At 42.6% G+C, this 19189-nt stretch overlaps 1 protein-coding gene across 2 annotated transcripts in view; it reads left to right on the top strand.

Annotated features, from left to right (window-relative positions):
* The window catches only part of PDZRN3 (PDZ domain containing ring finger 3), a 494666-nt gene that overhangs the window by 90224 nt on the left and 385253 nt on the right, over positions 1 to 19189 (top strand). The window lies entirely within an intron of this gene.

A 19189-nucleotide genomic window follows, 5' to 3' on the forward strand; every position in this document is an offset into this window, starting at 1 on the left:
CCATGGGTCAGTGCCATCCAGACCAAATGGACCTAAGAGATACCAGGAGATATCAAGAAAAGTCAGTCTGGTGAAACTGAAGAAGAATCAGGATGGTTGCTGGGCAAATGAAAGCAGTCGGTGTCCACTTCATCATAGCGTCTGTTTCCTGACCCTGCTGTATCTAAGGAGAGAGACCAGGACTTGCCTCTTTGTAACTCCAAGATACCACAGGAGGCCATACTTAGGTTTAACATGTAATAAATGTTTGATAAGAATGATAAGATTCCCAAAGCCAATCACAGTCCTGAGCTGTGACTAAGTTTAGTTTTTCATGCCGGGGGAAATTTGAATTCCTTTTCAGAGATGGGTTCCTTTTTCTTCTTTATCATTGCATCCTCACTTGCATGGAGTCTGCTAAAACCTTACTATGTTAGCTGTCTGTTGCTATGTAACAAATTATCCCAATCCTTAGTGGCCTTAAACAATGGTATTTATTCTCTCATAGCTGCTGTGAGTTGGAAGTCCTCTGACTCAAGTTCTGTCTCAAGGCTACAGGGAAGATACTGACCAGGGTCGTGGTCATCTTAAAGCCTGGCTAGGGGATGGTCCCCTTCCTTCAAGATCACTCATGTGGTTGTTGGCAGTGTTTAGTCACTGGTTTTCTTTTGGACTGAGGGCCTTAGTTCCTCCCAAGCTGTACTAACTAGAGGCTCCCCTCGGGTCCTTGCCCTGTGGACCCTCCATGGAGCGGCTCACAATGGTGCAGCTGGTTTCTTCAGAGAGGGCAAGAGTGAGTCCCGATGGGATGAGAGCTGGTCTTTTGTAACCTACTGAAGAGTAACATCCCATCATCACTTTTGTGTATGTTGTTCACCAGAAGTGAATGGCTAAGTCTAGCCCACACTCACAGTGAGGGAATTACAAGGATGCAAATGCCAGGAGGGACTTGCAATGGTAGCTGTCAAAACTGCAGGAGACTTTCGTGTCACCTGGAGACAGAGCCCTAGCCAGTGTCCACAGTGATGACAAGTCCCACACTGAAGGACTGGCTACTCGGCACTTCTTTCCGATGAGACTCTAAGGCCTTATGGGCTCAGTGGGAAATAGTGCTATAATCGATTAGTGATGTTGGTCCTGGGTGTGTGCTGGAAGAAAGGCAGCTTACATCCACAGACTGACCAGCCCCATTCTAACAGCATCAAAGCTAGTTTTCCCAGACCTAACGTATATGACAGTTCTCTATGGTGCTACCCAGAGGAATTGATGAGTGGCTAAAAACTCACATATCCAATAGCTGAGTCTGAAGGTGCTTTGAATGGCTTGACTTGAGTTATGTTACTAATGGGTGCCTTGTCTTACTGGATTATTTTTTTTTTTGAAACTTTTTTTTCTTCAATATGCTCAAATCAATATTGAACCTTTCTGTGCATGTGTGTTCCATTTCCCACTACAAACATACTTAAGAAATGGAGGAGGATGTATTTGTTCTGATTTTTGGTTTGGTTTCTGAGGTTGTGTGAGGAGATTGTTCAGATGCTGTCATCTGTCCCGAAATCACACATTGGACTCCTGATGGCGGGCGACCAAGCCTCCCGCTGTCAGAAATAGTAACTGTAAAGGCTGGACCCGTGGGTAGAGCCCCAGAGAGAATTGAGTCGTGTTTCACATAGGGTTTTCTCTTCCTTGAAAGAACTAGCAGCATGTTTAGTAAATGGCTAAATAAATAATTAAGTACAAATGTAAAAGTCTGATTAAAAACATGTTTGCAAACACTTCCTTCATTTTCACTTAAACAAGAGAACAGAGCTGGCTTATTTTGACTTTTCCCCAACAGAAATTTGTCTGGAATAACAGAATAAGCAGAGAACAGCAAGCATCTCTTGCTTTAAAATATTAAGGGGTGTTCCAGAAATGAAAATGAAAATGTGCTTCACTCACTGAATGTTGATGCAACAGGGCTGTATTTATAAGCTGCTTTAGGAGGTCAGTTATTGATCATTAGTCTTGTAGTTTCCTGCCTCTCTCCTTCCCTCTCTCCCTTCCTTTCTTCCTTTTTTCTCTTTCTTACTTTGCTGCTATTCAACTTTATCTAAAGCTTGGTAGTTGACAGTGGAGTTTACAAAATACAAAACAAAAGATCAAGACCAAAACAAGTTGGAAACACACTTTATTTTGAGTTTATTTTTGTCCCTTCTGTTTGGATTGGTTTGTTTTCCATGCAGTAACGAGGGCCATCCTGAAATTAAAATTTGCTCAAAGAATGAAATGCCGACTTGCAAACTTCTTGAACCACCCCCACACTCAATCTTCCCAGGGTCCCCGTGTTAGTATGACTACGTGTCACACTCAGTTTATTCTAGGGTGTTCAGTTCAGTTTAGTTGCTCAGTCATGTCCGACTCTTTGCAACCCCATGAATCGCAGCACACCAGGCCTCCCTGTCTTTCACCAACTCCCGGAGCTCACTCAAATTCACGTCCATCGAGTCAGTGATGTCATCCAGCCATCTCATCCTCTGTTGTTCCCTTCTCCTCCTGCCCTCAATCCCTCCCAGCATCAGAGTCTTTTCCAATGAGTCAACTCTTTGCATCAGGTGGCCAAAGTACTGGAGTCTCAGCTTTAGCATCAGTCCTTCCAAAGAAATTCCAGGGCTGATCTCCTTCAGAATGGACTGGTTGGATCTCCTTGCAGTCCAAGGGACTCTCAAGAGTCTTCTCCAACACCACAGTTCAAAGGCATCAATTCTTCGGCACTCAGCTTTCTTCAGAGTCCAACTCTCACATCCATACATGACCACTGGAAAAATCATACCTTTGACTAGATGGACCTTTGTTGGCAAAGTAATGTCTCTGCTTTTGAATATGCTGTCTAGGTTGGTCATAACTTTCCTTCCAAGGAGTAAGCGTCTTTTAATTTCATGGCTGCAGTCACCATCTGCAGTGATTTTGGAGCCCCCTAAAATAAAGTCACTTTTCCCCCATCTATTTCCCATGAAGTGATGGGAACAGATGCCATGATCTTCGTTTTCTGAATGTTGAGCTTTAAGCCAATTTTTTCACTCTCCTCTTTCACTCTCATCAAGAGGCTTTTTAGTTCCTCTTCACTTTCTGCCACAAGGGTGGTGTCATCTGCATATCTGAGGTTATTACAACCCCCAAAATCAGTATCTCAGAACGTACGGCCTGCATCCTCTGGCCATCTGGTTCCTACTCTGCTGAGTAGTCTCCTTTTCACCAGATACATTACAGAAAGGGTTAATCAATCACTGTGCCAGTTCAAACACAAAGCTTTCCTCCTGCTTGCTACAGCTTACACCCCCCAAAGCCCAGAGCCTGCTGAACAAGAGCCAACATCAAAGCCGGAAACTCAAAGCTAATGTGCCAAAAGTGCAAATGGAAAGGGCCGAATTGGAGAAGCCTCTATTAAGTGTCACTTCTTAATCCAGCCCATGAAACAGGCAGAGGTGGCGACTGGCACACCCAGAGCAGAATTCAGGCACGCCAACGGAGATGAGGGCTCCCCACCAAGATCACCCGTCTCCCCTGAGATGGTTTCTTTAATAATGCACCCTGAAAATGCAGCAAAGACAAATGACAAAAAGCCCCACTTCCGTGAGGTTACCAGTGCAAGGCGTAGCCTCGTGCTCTTACTGGATGTCCATGAACACGTGCGGGTGACCTGCCTATCACCCCTTCTTCAACACTGCCCTGCATTGGACACAGATGAGAATTCATCACCATTGTATTGGCTTTCTGAGAAAGGGAGGCTGTTTCCTTTCTTGAACTGGCTCTTGGTTAGAACATTTTCCTTATCCTTCTGGGTAATATATGTGTGATTCACTCTTCCACTTCTGTATCTTGCAAATAGTGACTTAAGTCAGATGAGCTGGGATGGGAATAGTGTTATCACTTGTGGGACTGACCATTCCAAGCCTCCATTGTATCATCTGTAAAGTGGGGGTAATCAGAATTCCTTGAAGAAATTAAGCTGTTGAACTGAGTGAAGGAGTACATATAAAGGCTCAGCCCAGTACCTAGCAGACAATAAGCATTCAACATATGTTTTTCTGCTGCTGTCGATCATGCATTCATTCAACAGACGTTCTCTGAATACCTTTCTGTGCTAGATGCTGTCCAGAGCACCACGAGCAGGGATGAACAAAACAGACAAGGTGCTTACTTCCATGGACTTGAAGATGTCATCAGAGGAAACAAAAGATAAAAATGAGTAAATGAACAAGATAGGAAGTATTTGATGCCAAGAATGAACACAGCTTAATGTCACAGAGAAAGACCTGCATTTGAAAAATTTAGACTAGGAGCTCCTAGGAGAATTTCCTGTGAAAATAAATGGACTGAACTCAGACCTAGTGAACAAGAGACACCAGGTCTGTGAGAATCCAGGAGCAGAGCATTCCAGACAGAGGGAACCAGTACAAGGGCCATGAATCAGGACTGAAGTTGACATTTCTCCTTGAGAACAGAGGGTTGAGCTGGTCGGAGCCCCATGGGAAGAGGGCGTGGAGGAATGAAGGGAGCCCCAAGGGGTGGGGGCCTGATTTCTATACATCTTCTAGTTTGCATGTGACTCAAAAAGTATTTTTGCATTTCACTCTGCTCACTTCATCCCTGAGTTCGCCAATCTACTGCTCAGAACAAAGAGCAGGGAGTGTTAATTTATTCCCCACAGCCTAAAAGTCCCCCACCACCATCATTTATAAAGCACAGATTGTTTCCAAGAAAAATGCAGAACCTGAGGCTCAAGCAGCTTTGAAATCTCTGGAGAGAAGTCCGCATACATGCCAAAGAAGGCAAAATGGAAATGTGCCTTTTTTTTTTCTTTCCCCATAGCTGAAATGGACATTGTAAATGTAAGAATACACAGCGACTAAAATCTCAGTTGCTTTGGGCAAAGGGCTAAATATCTGACTATATTATTATCTGCATTTCTCTTCTGTGAGCTTCAGTGCACTGTGATAGAAAGAAATGCCATGTGGAATCATGCTCCACAATTTGCTTCTCAGTTTTCCAACTTAATCACTGTGTGACCCTAGGCAATTTACTGACCCTCTCTGAGGTGAGCCTCTATTCCTTCATCTGCAAAATAGGGATAATACTATGAATGCTAAAAGAGTTATGTTAGGATTAGTAGGAGAAGCACCTAGCATGTGCTCCTGATAGTACATGTGCTCAGTAAATAGCACCTTCTGCAGATCTAGTAGAAGTACAAGTCTTCAACTGATGGGACAGCACACAACTGCCCATGAGCCAAATCCCAGTGTGTGTAAGTCAAGTTTAATTAGGACATAGCCATGCCTATTTGTATACATGGTGTCTAGTAGGCCTTCAATGGCAGAGTTGAGTAAGTTACAACACAGACGCTATGGCCCACAAAACCTAAAATATTTACTCCCCAGCTCTTCAAGAAACAGTTTGCCAACCCCTGCCCCACTCCAGTACTCTTGCCTGGAAAATCCCATGGATGGAGAAGCCTCGTAGGCTGCAGTCCATGGGTTCGCTAAGAGTTGGACACGACTGAGCAACTTCACTTTCACTTTTCGCTTTCATGTGTTGGAGAAGGAAATGACAACTCACTCCAGTGTTCTTACCTGGAGAATCCCAGGGACGGGGGAGCCTGGTGAGATGCTGTCTATGGGGTTGCACAGAGTCAGACACAACTGAAGTGACTTAGCAGCAGCAGCAGCAGCAGCTCTTGACTTCAAATATCAGTATTCTTTCTAGTATTTCATGGTGCCTAAAAATCTGCTCCATGTTATAAAAATCTTAGGTCTTCCTCACTGTGCCTTGCACATGTTGGGCAGTTATTACTTAGTGATTTAATTGAATTAAATGTATGCACACACACACATATATAATGTATATACATATATTCATACGCAAATGTATATATAGGTACACACATATACATACACTTTTAGATTTCTTGTGGTCGCTCAGTCCTTTATTCTCCACAGAGAGAGCACCCTCAGTTGCACGCTCAATTTTTTCAAATTATCTGTGGCCCTTTATCTGTGCATGGCCGACAGATGTCATAGGTTTGGAGCCACTCACATAACCCTTGCCCTTTGCAGGATCTAATGCTCACAGAATGAGCAGACCCTGCTGACCATCTGGCTCCTGAATATTCTATTAATACTTTAACTCTGTCGACCCTGAAATGTCAAGCACTGGATGGGGTTACTCAGACCTTGTCCCCAAGCAGGAATTGCAAATACTGGGACCGCCTCTAGGGGACAGAATGTGAGGGAGGGGGTCCTAGTCTAGCAGCTTGAGAGGGGACCCCTACATGGCATCCCCCACCCCTCACTCCTTCCCACTCCATCACCTCTCTGACTTCATTCCCCGCCTCTCTTGCCCTTGGTTACTCCAGTCCAGACACATGGCCTGTGTGCCATTCCTCTGGCCCTGGCGCTAGCTCTTCCCCATCAGGAGTACACTTCCTGAGAGAGCCACCACTTCTTACTCAGAGTTTCTCTTCTCTCTGAGTCCTGCCCTGACAACCATGTTGAAATGCAACCCAGCATCCCTGTGAATATCCCCACCCCATCCTCAGGCGTTGCTTTTTTTCCATTGCACTTATAACCTCCTGCCATGCTCTGCTACTTGCTTCCTATACACACTGTTTACATCTGCCCCCTCTGTTACATGCCTCCTCTCTTAAGCTTCACAAGAGCAGAGGTTGTGTGCCTTGTTCACTAATATATTCCATTCAAGCCAAGAATTTATGTATTTATTTGTCAAACACAGTCAGCACTTATTTTATATCTGACACTGTTCTAAACTCTTTAAAAATATTTACTCATTTAGTGGTAGATACTCAGTAAGTATTTATAGACTGGGTGAATAAAGGAAGATAGCAAAGGTGGAGATCTGAGGTCAGAGTGAGCCGTGTTTCAGCCCTGGATCTGACATGTTGCTGCTCTCTGTGACCTTGGGCAAGTCACTTAACTTTCCTGGACATTGGTTTTTTTTCACTGAAAGAACAGGAATGAAAATTTGCATCCATAACTAACTCAGACAGAGAAGGAGAAATATCATATGACATCCCTTATATATAGAATCTAAAAAGAAATTATACGAGTGAACTTACTTACAAGACGGAAAGAAACTCACAGACTTAGAGAACAAACTTATGGTTGCCGGGGGGAGGATGGAGGGAAGGGATAGTTAGGGATTTGGGGAAGGTCATGTGCACATTGCTGTATTTAAAATGGATAACTCACAAGGACCTATTGTGTAGCACAGGGAACTCTGCTCAATGTTATGAGCCAGGCTGCATGGGAGGGAGTTTAGGGGAGTTTACGCTCCATGTATATGTATGGCTGAGTCCCTTTACTGTTCACCTGAAACTATCACAACATTGTTAACCAACTATATCCCAGTTCAGTTGAGTCACTCAGTCGTGTCCAACTCTTTGCAACCCCATGGACTGCAGCACACCAGGCTTCGCTGTCCATTACCAGCTCCCAGAACCTACTCAAACTCATCTCTATTGCATTGCTGATGCCATCCAACCATCTCATCCTGTTGTCCCCTTCTCCTCCTGCCTTCAGTCATTACCAGCATCAGGATCCTTTCAAATGAGTCAGTTCTTCTCATCAGGTGGCCAGTGTGTTGGAGTTTCAGCTTTAACACCAGTCCTTCCAATGAACACCCAGGACTGATCTCCTTTAGGATGGACTGGTTGGATCTCCTTGCAGTCCAAGGGACTCTCAAGAGTCTCCTCTAACACCATAGTTCAGAAGCATCAACTCTTCAGCACTCAGCTTTCTTTATAGTCCAACTCTACATCCATACATGACTACTGGAAAAACCGTAGCTTTGACTAGATGGACCTTTGTTGACAAGGTAATGTCTCTGCTTTTCAATAAGCTGTCTAGGTTGCTCATAACTTTTCTTCCAAAGAGTAAGTGTCTTTTAATTTCATGGCTGCAGTCACCATCTGCAGTGATTTTTGAGCCCCCCAAAATAAAGTCTCTCACCATTTCCATTGTTTCCCCATCTATTTGCCATGAAGTGATGGGGCCGGATGCCATGATTTTAGTTTTCTGTTGCCCCTTCTCCTCCTGCCCTCAGTTTTCCCCAGAATCAGAGCCTTTTCTAGTGAGTCAGCTCTTTGCATCAGGTGGCCAAAGTATTGAAGCTTCAACTTCAGCATCAGTCCTTCCAATGATTATTCATTGTTGATTTCCTTTAGGAGGGAATGCTAAATAAGATATTATTGAAAAGCTCTTGGTACAGTATGCTACATAGAGAAAGAGCTAAAGTTTAGTAGCAATTTGATGGTGATGATGCCATGTCACTAAGCAACGTCTTTCAACTCTCAAGAGGCCACAATCCCTTCTTATTTCCATTGTTATTTCTCTTTCTTTAAAGAAAAAAAGGGCCCAATAGGGCCATTAGGGCCCATAGGCCCATTAGCCCCATTGTTCATAAGATATCAGTTTCTTCAAGGCAAATTAAAAAAGGAATCAAAACAGATTCCTTGGGCAAAATTTCCATGAAATTAAGTTGGGAACTACTTAAAAAATTTCAGTTTTAGTGCCTCTCTCTTTCTGTCTCTTTTTAATATTGTGTTAAGAATACATGAGATCTACTGTCTGAACAAATTTTTGTGTGCGATTATTAACTATAGGTGCAATGGTGTTCAGTGGATCGCTAGAGCTTGACCATCTTGCATAACTAAGTTTTATATCCATGGAACCTAACTCCCCGCTTCCCCCTCCCCTAGCCCCTGGAAACCGCCGTCCTACTCTCTGCCTCTGAGCCTATGATAGATATCTGATATAAGTGGTATCATGCAGTCCTTGCCCTTCTGTGTCCCTGTGGTTTCATATGGAAAGATATCCTTCCTTTTTAAGAATGAATAATATTCCTCTGTAAATGTAGTATCTTCTTTTTATATTTATGGCAAAAACACAGAATGGATGACTTAAACATAAAAATGAATTTATTTAGCCATCCATCCACTGTTAGTATTTATGGAATACCTGAGGTGTGCCAAAATGTTTGTATCATAAACAGAAGACATACAGTGATCAACAGAGAGGGAGTAACCACTGTGACACAGCTCACTCTTTAACAGTGGTGATACGTGGGCTAACAACACAATAAGTGTTGTGAAGGGGGCAACACGGAGCCATAGTTCCACACAGATCTTTGTGTGGAACATTATAATGACTTATTTTGGGGGGCTCCAAAATCACTGCAGATGGTGACTGCAGCCATGATATTAAAAGAAGCTTGCTCCTTGGAAGAAAAGTTATGACCAGCCTAGACAGCATATTAAAAAGCAGAGACATTACTTTGCCAACAAAGGTTCATCTAGTCAGAGCTATGGTTTTTCCAGGAGTCATGTATGGATGTGAGAGTTGGGCTGTGAAGAAAGCTGAGCGCTGAAGAATTGATGCTTTTGAACCGTGGTGTTGGAGAAGACTCTTGAGAGTCCCTTGGACTGCAAGGAGATCCAGCCAGTCCATCCTAAAGGACAATAGTCCTGAATATTCATTGAAAGGACTGATGTTGAAGCTGAAACTCCAATACTTTGGCCACCTGATGTGAAGAACTGACTCATTTGAAAAGACCCTGATGCTCGGAAAGATTGAAGACAGGAGGAGAAGGGAACAACAGAGCATTAGATGATTGGATGGCATCACCCACTCAATGGGCATGAGTTTGAGTAACCTCCAGGAGTTAGTGATGGACTTGGAGGCCTGGCGTGCTACAGTCCATGGGGTTGCAAAGAGTCAGACATGACTGAGTAACTGAACTGAACTGATAGTTACTGATCAGTATCTTTCAAGTACTGAATACTATACTAAACATTCATAGATATTAGTATATCATTTAATGTTTCTACTATACCTGTGAGGTAGTTTGTATTTTTATGTGCTTTTTGCAAGGAGAAAAATGAAATTTGAAGAAGTTAAATTGCCCAAGTTCACAGTTAGTAAGAGATAGACGCAGGATGGCACCCTACTCCAGTACTCTGGCCTGGAAATTCCATGGACAGAGGAGCCTGGTAGGCTGCAGTCCATGGGGTTGCTAGGAGTCGGGAACGACTGAGCGACTTCACTTTCACTTTTCACTTTCATGCATTAGAGAAGGAAATGGCAACCCACTCCAGTGTTCTTGCCTGGAGAATCCCAGGGATAGGGGAGCCTGATGGGCTGCCGTCTCTGGGGTCGCACAGAGTCGGACACAACTGAAGCGACTTAGCAGCAGCGGAGGCAGGAAGTAAACCCAAAGTCTCAGCTCAATAACCAGTGTAGATTTGTAATTTGCTGACACTAGATCTACCATAGCTGATGAGCAGGTTCTGATTTGTTTGCCTTTTTAGAATTTGTTTTCTCATTCATGGAAATAGTATCTTCCTCTATAAGATTATTAGAATTACAATAATAAACGGAGAATAGTCAGCTAAGACCTAGGTCCTGGTATGCAATAAATATTAGTTCTTATGCATCTCTCTTCTTAAATAATGATGACTGTAGAGTCCTGGGTGGATGTACAAACATATATACCAAATAATTCATAATAACTGATCTCAATGAAGCATGACTATGTGTCAGGCACTGTACTCTTTGCATCAGTTAACTCAGCACAGCTCAATCACTCAGTGAGTAGGTACTGTTAATATCCTGGTCTTTCTGGAAGAGAGACAGAGGTACAGAGATGCTGACTAAGTTGCTAATAGTCACAGAGCTTATACATGACAGACTAGAACTCAGTCCCTGTGGTCTAGTTCCATAGCCTGCTCTTAACCACTCTGCTCTCTGAAGGCCATCACAGAAGGACTGCAGATACCCTTGGAAGTAGTTACTGGTAGTAGCGGTGCCGTCACTGGTGTGACTCCAAAAATGGAGGTGCTTGCTTTGTTCCCAAAATAATGAAATGATATTTACTCATTTATTTTCAAATTGGATACATTTTTCCTAGGTCACCAATAGGGTCATGTAGTTGGATGATCCCATACATTTTCCCTTGCTGGAATCAGTCAATGCCGTGACAAGGCCTGTATAATCTTTCTAAGAGTGTACTCATGCAACCCACCTGCCATGCTCAGCATCAGTATACAATCAAGTGCAGCAAATGGCTCCCTGAATAATGTCAGTGACCCTGGCAACATCTCCCAAGATTCATGATAAAGCTCACAATTTAATTTTGGAATGAAAGATTGGAAAGCTGGTCTCAGTATGATCCTCCTCCAAGCTGCAAAGATACGTACATTGCTTTTACTAAAAGCCATGTCAGCTTGCCCAATGACTTGGTTCAACTCCATAAAGCACACAGTACAAGCTGAGGAACATAGTTTCTATCCCCCACAGAATTACCAAAAGAAGGCTTCAGGTAGAGAGGAGGGGGTAGTTATTCCTCTGTACTGCTTTTCAAAGCCGCAAACCTCAGCCGGGGCCCCCGGAGCTTGAGTTTCATCTGGACACTGCTCTTAAAACACACTAGTCCTTTCTCAGGCAATGAAATCGTTGCTAACTTCTCCTAATGAGGGTGGTTTGCAGACTATAATTTCTGTGTAATTCCATTGCCAGGGCGGGTTGGGACAGAAATACGCAAACAGTGAAGCACGACAGGGCACGTAGAGTTGGGTCGTAAAACGCACGTCCCCTGTGTGTTATGAGGCAAGACGCCAAAGGCCTTGTGCCCTCAGCCACCTGTGTACAATTCCAGCCGATCATCTGTGACTCACTGGAGGCTGATTAGATTGTTTCTGTCCCGAGGCCATTTACTACAACGTTTGGTTGTGAATTTCATTAAGTTTTACAGTCCTACACACGTGTGTTTATAACAAGAGCCATCTCCCCTCGTGGGATGACATTTGTTTTTATTAAACAAAAATTAAATCAAATTCTAAGCTTATGAGGGCTTTTTTTAAAGTGTGTAAAAAGTAATGGGCAGACACCAAACTGTCGCAGCGCATAACCACCATGAAATGTAAATCCGTCTTAATGGAGGGGCTATTTTTGGCATGACTCAAAATGCAACGTGAAAAATAGATTGAGACGATGTGAGCTCATGCTTTATGAACCCTTGAGTAGCCAGGCATTTCCTTCTGGCCAGTGCAAAGACACACCTCGGTAGAGGAATATGGAGTTTTACCTAGGCCACAGAGAACTGGTACAGCTTCCAGCACTACGGAAAATGCTGACTTCAAGTTGCAATCTGTGTAGAATATTTAGGGGAGAGTCAGGGATCACGAAATCTGGGTTTCCTGCTTTCTCAAAGTGATGTAGACTCAAGGGTACAGTTGGACCCACTAGATATTAATGCTCACCTCTCTGTTTCATGATACAGAACTGTCAGGCTTCAAACCTATCTAAGAATACGCTTCAAACTGTTTGAAAATCATATATTGGGTTGACCAAAAAGTTACTTCGAGTTTTTCCATAAGATGGTACAGAAAAGCCCAAACAAACTTTGTGGCCTCCCCCAGTAGAGTTATGGTATTTTATATCTGAATAAATCGTTCAGTCCAGAGGCTGGTAATTGTTTCAGGTAATAGGCCAGTAAAGACATAGCAGATATTTTCAGCTTTTCAAGGCATGTGGTCTCTATGGCAACTGCTTGACTCTGCTGCTATAGCACTCAAAGCAGTCAGATACAGTATGTAAGCGGATGGGTGTGGCTATGTCCCAATAAAGCTTTTTCATGGCTACTGAAATGTGAATTTCATATATCTTCAGTTATATTCTTTGTTTTTTTTTTTACAGCCATTTATAAATATAAAAATGACCATCCTTATGTCACAGGTTATACAGAAACAGGCAGTGGGCTAGATGTGGCCTCTAGACGGTAGGTTTTAACCCCCGATTTAACCTGGTAACACAGCCTCTGAGATGGAGGTGGCAGACTGCCATATGCAAACTGGCTTGCTTTGTTTACTTGCCTGAGTGTGTCTTCTTCTCCAATAGGCTGCAGTAGAAGAATTTAAGAGGTCAAAAAGCAGTGGCAACTTTCTCATTGATATGCAGATGTTTCATAATATACTCAGCCTAAATTATGATCTTCATGGAAATCATTCAGATCAGATCAGATCAGTCACTCAGTCGTGTCCAACTCTTTGCAACCCCATGAATCACAGCACGCCAGGCCTCCCTGTCCATCACCAACTCCCGGAGTTCACCCAGACTCACGTCCATCAAGTCAGTGATGCCATCCAGCCATCTCATCCTCTGTCGTCCCCTTCTCCTCCTGCCCCCAATCCCTCCCAGCATCAAAGTCTTTTCCAAAGAGTCAATTCTTCACATGAGGTGGCCAGAATACTGGAGTTTCAGCTTTAGCATCATTCCTTCCAAAGAAATCCCAGGGCTGATCTCCTTGAGACTGGACTGGTTGGATCTCCTTGCAGTCCAAGGGACTCTCAAGAGTCTTCTCCAACACCACAGTTCAAAAGCATCGATTCTTCGGCACTCAGCCTTCTTCACAGTCCAACTCTCACATCCATACATGACCACAGGAAAAACCATAGCCTTGACTAGATGAACCTTTGTTGGCAAAGTAATGTCTCTGCTTTTGAATATGCTATCTAGGTTGGTCATAACTTTTCTTCCAAGGAGTAAGCGTCTTTTAATTTCATGGCTGCAGTCACCATCTGTAGTGATTTTGGAGCCCAGAAAAATAAAGTGTGACACTGTTTCCACTGTTTCCCCATCTATTTCCCATGAAGTGATGGGACCGGATGCCATGATCTTTGTTTTCTGAATGTTGAGCTTTAAGCCAAATTTTTTACTCTCCTCTTTCACTTTCATCAAGAGGCTTTTGAGTTCCTCTTCACTTTCTGCCATAAGGGTGGTGTCATCTGCATATCTGAGGTTATTGCTATTTCTCCCGGCAATCTTGATTCCAGCTTGTGTTTCTTCCAGTCCAGTGTTTCTCATGATGTACTCTGCATAGAAGTAAAATAAGCAGGGTGACCATATACAGCCTTGACGAACTCCTTTTCCTATTTGGAACCAGTCTGTTGTTCCATGTCCAGTTCTAACTGTTGCTTCCTGACCTGCATACAAATTTCTCAAGAGGCAGATCAGGTGGTCTGGTATTCCCATCTCTTTCAGAATTTTCCACAGTTTCTTGTGATCCACACAGTCAAAGGCTTTGGCATAGTCAATAAAGCAGAAATAGATGCTTTTCTGGAACTCTCTTGCTTTGTCCATGATCCAGGGGATGTTGGCAATTTGATCTCTGGTTCCTCTGCCTTTTCTAAAACCAGCTTGAACATCAGGAAGTTCACGGTTCACATATTGCTGAAGCCTGGCTTGGAGAATTGTGAGCATTACTTTACTAGCGTGTGAGATGAGTGCAATTGTGTGGTAGTTTGAGCATTCTTTGGCATTGCCTTTCTTTGGGATTGGAATCATTAAGTGTATTTAATTGTGACTTCTTTAAAAGGGTAATTCATAACCCTTGTTTCCTGACTTGATCTTTGGCAGGATAGATTTCTTTCTGCCTGTGAGATCCAAAGCCTTATTTTACAGACTTGATAAACAGAAATACAGTTGTTACTTGAAATTAGAGTGTGATAAATTCTGTTATTGTGCAGCCAGTCTCCACACTTCAACCGCCCTCCCCTCAAGGGCGGAGTATTCTTCCCTCATCCCTGCCCCCTTCTTTGAGCTTAGGTTTGGTCCGGTGGTGACTACATCCGGCTAGATAAGGAAGGAAGGTCCCTGAGGGTGGGCATAGCAGTGTACCAGTTCCACTCAGAGGCCTTGAGAGGAATGAGATGTTTGCATTTGCCGTCCAGAAGTTTCCAACCTCCTCCATGAGAGGAAGATGTCCCTGGTAGCTACTGCCCCTTCAGCCTTGTCCAGGCAGGAGAGATTCTTGAAGTAGACCTGACCTTGACTGGGGTCGACTGATAATAACCTGTAGACTTGCATACAGAAGCCGAGCAGTACCTGCCAACCCAAGTGAGCGAGACATGAGCGTTCATTGTGGTGTGCCACTGAGACGTGGGGTCTTCTGTTTTGCAGCCTGATTAAAACCACAGCTGACTGAAGCACAAGTTGCTGGCAGAGCTGGGACAAAACCCCAAACTTCCTCATCCAACCTGCTGTCCTTGCCACTAGCCTAGAAAAAGAAATGCTCATCAAGCTGCTCTTAGTGGTAGCACGTTCTCTTGCTGTGGCCTCATAATCACAATTTCTAAAAGAAGATAGGAGATCATCTATGCGGGGTGAAATTCCTGATGAACCCTAGTTCTCTGTGACTGGTGTGCCCCCCTCAGTGCCTCTGACACGCTAACAGCTTGCTTCTGATATTTTCATTTATCCTGCTTTAAATAACTGTTGCTGTATTTATTTTTCCTTCTTTTTCTCTTTGTTTTTATTCCCAACAAAGCTTGGCACATTGTGAGAGAGAAATTTTATTTTATCTTGAAAACGGATTTAAGAGAAGAAGATCATGTTTCCTCTAAGTGGAAAAGACAGTGTTATAAAGAGAGGAGGGATAGAAACTTCAATGGCTTAAAAATGATTCAAATAGTGTTTGGAGCTCAAAAGAAACCCTTAAGTGGACTTGCCTTCCGTGGGATTGTGTTTGTTGGAAACTTTTTTAGATCCTATCTACATATTCCAATTGTGTAGAACCAGTTAGCTGTATTGGCTTGAACAATTATTAAAAATGTGATGCCAGGCTGTATGCAATGGTTGGCTTAAATAGGTCAATATTTGGCATGCTGCTATATACTTGAACAATTCAGGAACAAAAGCCTGGTGATGCAGGGCAGCACACTCTTTTCCTCTATTGCTGTTACAGTCATCCCTGTTTATCAACAGTTTCACTTCCTACAGTTTCATTTACCCACATTCAACTGTGGTCTGAAAATATTAGATGGAAAATTCCAGAAATAAACAACTGATACATTTTAAATGTCATCATGCTTTCTGAGTAGGGCTTAAATAACCTATTCTAAATAAGAAAAAAAATCTTACTAACCTCGACTTTGCAGGCAGATTCTTTACCGTTTGAGCGACAGGCAGTCCAATAACCTTGACTAAATAAGAAAAAAAAATCGTCTGAAGTTGCTTAGATCTAGAGTAAGAGTAAATCTTCTATCCATGAAATAGTGAGGGAGGAAAAATCAACTTGTGCTAATTTTGCTGTTGCATCACAAACTGTGAAAGTTACAGCCACAGTGTATCACGAGTTCTTAATTAAGATGGACCAGCATTAATTTTGTATAATAAGATATTTTGAGAGAATCTATTTGCATAACTTTTATTCCAGTATACTGTTATAAATTGTTCTATTTGTATTAGTTAGCATTGTTAATCTCTTACTGTGCCTCATTTATGATTAAACTTGATCGTAGGTATGTATGGGTAGGAAATAAACATGGTATATGTAGAATTCAGTACTCCTGGTTTCAGACATCCAGTGGGGATCTTGCAACTGTATGTCCTGTGAATAAGAGGGGAGCACTGGGATAATTTTCAGTGAGTACAGTGGTTTGAGGCGAGAGCTTTCCTAGCTATCGGTTTTGTTTGTTTCCCCCTCAGTTCTTTGGCAATTAAATCAATTGTTTCTTCACTGAAGAAACATGCTTTAAAACTAAGCCCATTTACTTTGGACTGCTGCCAGCTTGGTCTTTATGAAAACACAGATAAAGAGTTTTAAACTGGGGTCCTTCTAGACCACAAATAAAGAGAAAGAAAAAGCCAGAAGAGCTTCTGAAAAGAAAAGCTACCCTTCTAGCACAGGGCAAGGGAACATTTTAAGAAAAGAGCAGACTTTATTTTAACATGAACCATCTCCTTAATCATATTTAATCTATTTTCTGAATTTCCTTGTGAAACTAAGACATTAGTTGTGTGATATGATCTAATTTTCACCTATATGAAAACAAGAGCAGGTTATACATTGGATAAAATATTGGGAAAGTGAATAAAAGAAGAGGTGATTTTCAAATCTTGCTTTTTTCCTTTTCTTTTTTTTCCCTATGAAAAATCGTCAAATTAAAGATAAGAAAAGCAACTTGATAGCCTTGTCTTACATCAAAAGGAGCATAAGGTGAAGCGGAACCACTGGCACAGTATTGCTGATTACACCTGACACAAAGTTCTTAATGCCCAGATGAGGGGACAAGTGAAGCTGAAGTGATTGCCAAGTGTTACGCTTGAGTCATACACAGTCATAAACAGACTTTCCCCATAAGTCTCACCAGTGTCGTCAACAAATAGACGTGTCAAAAAAATCACGGACGTTTTCATGAAATTATGTTCTAATTCTGTACCTTGTCCAGAATACGTGGAGTTCGTCAGCTGCGCGATGGCATTCTTGCCTTGAGTCCACACTGTCTAGATTCCGTATTCTTGCTGGCTGAGAAAAGACAGGGCCCTGGATTAGTAACCGTGGAAATGGTCCAGTGACGGAACTTACCGAGTGTGACAGACCCAGTCTTGTTACTCTGCTAATTTGTCGTGCTGGTGACATATGTGTCTTCTCTAAGCCCATCTCAGATGAGCTGCTAAGTGTGGGCTGTTAAAACAAGTCACAAACACTATGAAGGTGACATTTCATAAATGTTTTTCCAGATTCACTTTGTTTCACTCAGCCTTCTCAACACCATATCCAACATCCCTTAGCTTCTTTAAATATTCTCATTGGAATGGTCTGACCATCAGTGGAGTATTTAAAACAGTATAGTTAAATGTGATACAGCATAACTTAAGGACAATTTTACTTAAGGCTTGGAAATGCTGTATTCTTTTCAGTCAGCAGTTCCTTGCTGCCTCCTGGGTGTGTCTACTTTCACAATACTGATCTTCTTTTAGTCCTTTGTTCTAACATATTCTTTCCTACTCTCAAGCCCCTGCCTCCACTCTTCTTCTCCCTGTGATCCTCTTTCCTTCTCTCTTGCCCTAAGTAGTTTCTGTTCATCCTACACATCACAGCTCAAGTGTTACCTCCTCAGTGAAGTCTTCCATGACTTCCCTAAACTAGTCAAACCCTCACTAAACATACCCATGGAACCATGACTCTCCTTGGCAGGGGGCTTGTTTCACAAGATATTGAGGATTTTTTCTTCAGGGCTGTTTGATGAATGCCTGTGTCTTTCACATACTGGTTAATAGATCTGTATGTCCAGAACCTCTCCCAGGGCCCCCAACACTGAGGAGACATTCAGCAACTGCTGTGGACTGAATGTTTCATATCCCTCCCAAAATTCAGACATTAAAACACTACCTACCAATGTGATGGTATTTAGATCAACTCTGGGAGTTGATTAGGACTGATGAAGTCATGAAACTGGGACTCCCATGATGAGATTAGTGTCTTTATAATGAGAAGAGACTATTTTTTCTCTCCCTCCCTCATTCTCTGTTCTCTCTGTGAGGACACAGAGAAGGTGGTTATCTGAAAATCTGGAAGATAACTCTCATCCCAAACTCAATCTGCCATCACCTTGATGTGGGGCTTTCCAGTCCCCAGAACTTTGGGATAAATGTTATTTAAGTCACCCAGTCCATACTATATTTTACTGTAGCAGTCCAAGCTAAGATAGCAACTATTTGTTGATAAACAGATGCATGAAAGACTAAAAGGGAGGGAAAAGGGAGGAAGAAAAATTTATCTGAAGACAGTAACCAGAGAAGTGTGCAAGGCTGGACCCTCAAAATATTTATCAGACTGGTAATTATGATAGCAAAAGCCAGGGAATCAGTATTTCTAATATCAATTAGAAATTGATTCTAATTACATAGCCTACATTTATGTACATAGCCTCCTATGTATGAGGCTACATAGCCTCCTCCAGTGACAGCTCACAGGTAAAGCAATGGTCTCAGTGAGGTTAAACCAGTGCAAAAAGTTACAAAGCAGTGTATACTACATGAACCCTACTTTCTTTTTAAAGAAAAGAATAAAGGAACAACCGAAATGTGCTCAGTAATCTAGAACAAGGACCAGAAGGCATCAGCACATTAGCAACAGCTATATCGGGGTGGGACAAATCTGGAGCCCTTCTTTCCTTCCCTGTGCTCACCCAGATTTTCTCACTTTTCCACAATTAGCCTGAGCCACTTGTGTGTACCATATGTTGGTTTCCTCCTACACGCGCTGCTTTCTCCTCACGCCCACTTTGAGGCAGCCTCAGCACCTTCCTTCCTTTTCCAAAAAGAATCTGAAACCATGAGCTCAGATGAGCAATCTGAATTCTGTGGAAGTTTCAGGT

This window comes from Bos grunniens, chromosome 22, assembly GCF_055505025.1.
Source record: "Bos grunniens cultivar Pamir isolate PY7600 chromosome 22, Bosgru_T2T1.0, whole genome shotgun sequence".
In the NCBI taxonomy this organism is placed as follows: Eukaryota; Metazoa; Chordata; class Mammalia; order Artiodactyla; family Bovidae; genus Bos; species Bos grunniens.